At 28.5% G+C, this 4103-nt stretch overlaps 1 long non-coding RNA gene across 1 annotated transcript; it reads right to left on the bottom strand.

Moving 5' to 3' along the window:
• Positions 1-2362: 2362 nt before the first annotated feature.
• On the bottom strand, positions 2363-3900 carry LOC129920709 (uncharacterized). The gene is made up of 3 exons (XR_008773293.1): positions 2696-3900; positions 2510-2590; positions 2363-2448 (listed from the first exon to the last, which is right to left on the bottom strand). It is a non-coding gene; the product is annotated as an uncharacterized LOC129920709 (long non-coding RNA).
• Between the last annotated feature and the right edge of the window lie 203 nt (positions 3901-4103).

Below are 4103 nucleotides of genomic sequence, written 5' to 3'. Positions count from 1 at the left end.
GCCTGTTTGCGGTAGAGTGTTAATGAAAATATGCAAGTTTATTTCAAAATACTAATGAAAATGATTGTAGATGGCAATCCTAGTTTCATTTTTTCTCAATTTAGGATATCAAACTCTATAAATGATCAAAACCAACGCTTAAAAGTGGCTAAAAAAGTCATTCTATTCAAATTTTATTGATACTCTACCGCATACGCTGCTTTCAGAAAAGAAAAATAAACTAAAAACGAAGTTCAAATAATTTTTTAGGATTTTTTTTAAATATTTTATGAAAAATCATATTGAAAAAGTTAATTTATTCAAGTTTAGAATATCTAAATCAATTTTTGGCCTGTTTGCGGTAGAGTGTTAATGATAATATGCAAGTTTATTTCAAAATACTAATGAAAATGATTGTAGATGGTAATCCTAGTTTCATTTTTTCTCAATTTAGTATATCAAACTCAATAAACGATCAAAACCAACGCTTAAAAGTGCATAAAAAGTCATTCTATTCAAATATTATTAATACCCTACCGCATACGCTGCTTTGAGAAGAGAAAAATAAGCTAAAAACGAAGTTCAAATAATTTATTATGATTTTTTTTAAATATTTTATGAAAAATCATATTGAAAAAGTTAATTTATTCAAGTTTAAAACTTCTAAGTCAATTTTTGGCCTGTTTGCGGTAGAGTGTTAATGATAATATGCAAGTTTATTTTAAAATACTAATGAAAATGATTGTAGATGGTAATCCTAGTTTCATTTTTTCTCAATTTAGTATATCAAACTCTATAAACGATCAAAACCAACGCTTAAAAGTGCATAAAAAGTCATTCTATTCAAATTTTATTGATACTCTACCGCATACGCTGCTTTCAGAAAAGAAAAATAAACTAAAAACGAAGTTCAAATAATTTATTATGATTTTTTTAAGATATTTTATGAAAATTCATATTAAAAAAGTTAATTTATTCAAGTTTAAAACTTCTAAGTCAATTTTTTGCCTGTTTGCGGTAGAGTGTTAATGAAAATATGCAAGTTAATTTCAAAATACTAATGAAAATGATTGTAGATGGTAATCCTAGTTTCATTTTTTCTCAATTTAGTATATCAAACTCTATAAACGATCAAAACCAACGCTTAAAAGTGCATAAAAAGTCATTCTATTCAAATTTTATTGATACTCTACCGCATACGCTGCTTTCAGAAAAGAAAAATAAACTAAAAACGAAGTTCAAATAATTTATTATGATTTTTTAAGATATTTTATGAAAATTCATATTAAAAAAGTTAATTTATTCAAGTTTAAAACTTCTAAGTCAATTTTTGGCCTGTTTGCGGTAGAGTGTTAATGATAATATGCAAGTTTATTTCAAAATACTAATGAAAATGATTGTAGATGGCAATCCTAGTTTCATTTTTTCTCAATTTAGGATATAAAACTCTATAAATGATCAAAACCAACGCTTAAAAGTGGATAAAAAAGTCATTCTATTCAAATTTTATTGATACTCTACCGCATACGCTGCTTTCAGAAAAGAAAAATAAGCTAAAAACGAAGTTCAAATAATTTTTTAGGATTTTTTTTAAATATTTTATGAAAAATCATATTGAAAAAGTTAATTTATTCAAGTTTAGAATATCTAAATCAATTTTTGGCCTGTTTGCGGTAGAGTGTTAATGATTATAATGCAATCAAATTTTAAAATATTAATAAAAATGATTCTAGGCAGTAATTGTAGTTCTATTTCTTTGAAATGAACAGCAAGTTTGTTTTAAGTTTATACAAATTTTGAGAATGTCGTTTAACCCTTTGCTTCCTAGTGGTTTCAGCATGAAACCACGTATTAATTACTTTGTTAGTTTTTTTTTAATAAAAAATGGACTTCTCCTTTTGTACTCTCAGCTCAAAACATTCCTTATACAATGTTATTACTAGTACAATCATTATTTTTTCATATTAGTGTGTAATTAGAAAATATCAAAACTTTTTTTCAAGATATTTGTATTTTTTTCCGGGAGCAAAGGGTTAAATACATTCTTCTGGGAAGGTATCGATATATATATAATATAAATCATAAAAAGTAGGTACATACCAGGAATTATTTTAGCAAGATTGGTGGCGGCTGGCGGGAGCAACGTGGTGTCTGGATAGAACGTGGTGTGGCAAATGACGACGACAGCGGAGGAAGACAATAATGTGGCGGCAGCGTGGTGGTGGCAACGTGATGGCACTACATATAAATATATTAATACATACGTATATATTTATAAGATTAAATGATCAATAAAAATTATAAAAAGTAGATACATACCAGGAATTATTTTAGCGTGATGATGGTGGTGGCTGGCGGGAACAAAGTGGTGGCTGGAAGGAACGTGGTGTGGCAAATGACGACAAAGACACCGGAGGCAGACAATATGTGGCGGCAGCGTGGTGGTGGCAACGTGGTGTAAGAAGAGCACTACATATATTATAAATATATTAATACAATTATAACACATTTTAGGGATGAAAACACTTACCTTAAATTTTTGATGCATGAAACGACGTGATGGCAGCAGGCGACGGGCGGACGGCGGCAAATGGGAAATCGAACAAATCTCCTATATATATGATAAAAAACAAATTATTTAACAAAACAAATGTGTACTTTTAATAAATAAATGCTTTTAAATAATAAATACTACGTAATCTAATGAAATACTTACTTTTTATTTTTGCTTCAGCTCTCCGCTGAATAGCTCCTCTTATCGATCAGACATTCACACTGTAACTGAATGGCTTGGGTTGGCTTGGGGACGCCGGCTACATCATTTAACGAAAGGAATTCTTTCGTTCTACGTATCAACAAGTAGTGTTCCCACTTTATTTTACGCGTTCTTTAAAATTTAAGTGTGAACTATGTGCAAAGAGCACAGTTAATACACAAAAGGTAATATCTTGTAAATATATGTTTTCAAAAATCGAATATCATAGATATTGTAAGAATATTGACAATCACAGTAAAAAAAAATAACTTAAAATTTTCTTTCATGTTGAAAGCACAAACAGATGAAACGACACCAAAAAATAAGTACTAAAGGGGTTTTCACATTCAACAACATTTACATCTCCTTGTTTCGTTAACTACTGTTCACATTGATACGAACGGTTGTTCAACCGAGATAAATGTTTGTGTGAGCAAGAAAACTTTGAAAATGAGAACAAAACACAAAACTACTTAATATGTACAAACACAAAAAAATACACAAGGTAATAAGCCCCGTCTTATTTGATTCCCCAACTCGGTTAAAAAAAATGATATTTCGACACCTGTCAAATGTGGTCTCAAAACATTTTATTCTCATACTGAATAAAATTATTACTTTAGTAAAAAGTTAAATGATATGAAAATCTTGTTCATAATTTGATACACTTTTTAAAAGTGTGATCACTGCAACATGCAAGTTGCCCTTCGTTAAATTTTAATGAACGGTTCATTAAATCAATGAACACGTTCCTAAATCTATGAACACACTCATAAAATTCATGAACACGCTCACTTCCACAATAAATGTATTCGTTAAATGATATGAAAACCTTGTCCATAATTTGATACACTTTTTAAAAGTGTGATTACTGAAACATGCAAGTTGCCCTTCGTTAAGTTTTGATTAACTATACATTGAATTTATGAACGGTTCATTAAATCAATGAACACGTTCATTAAATCTATGAACACGTTCATTAAATCTATGAACACGTTCATTAAATTCATGAACACGCTCACTTCGACAGTAAATGTATTCGTTAAATATGAATCTTAACGAATAATTGAAATAATGAATGGTTCATTAAAATAATGAATGGTTTATTAAGTTTTGGCGCCTTTTTAAAAAGAAGAAAAAAAGATTTATTTTATTTTCGTCATATCTTTTCTATTTTTGCTTTTTTTGAAAAATTGTCATATATAAAAGGTGTAGATTTTTTAATTTCCGACAGAATTTATTAAATAAGTTTTTTTGATTTTCGCTTTCGTTTAGAAGTTATAGCGACTTTTGTGAAAAAAAAAAAAACATCTCTCAAACAAAAAGACATGAAATTTTTACTTTTTTCGTCATAACTTTTTTATTTTTG

This window comes from Episyrphus balteatus, chromosome X (assembly GCF_945859705.1).
Source record: "Episyrphus balteatus chromosome X, idEpiBalt1.1, whole genome shotgun sequence".
Classification (NCBI taxonomy): Eukaryota; Metazoa; Arthropoda; class Insecta; order Diptera; family Syrphidae; genus Episyrphus; species Episyrphus balteatus.
Note: the sequence above shows the minus strand (reverse complement) of the source record. Positions and strands in the feature narration are given on the sequence as shown.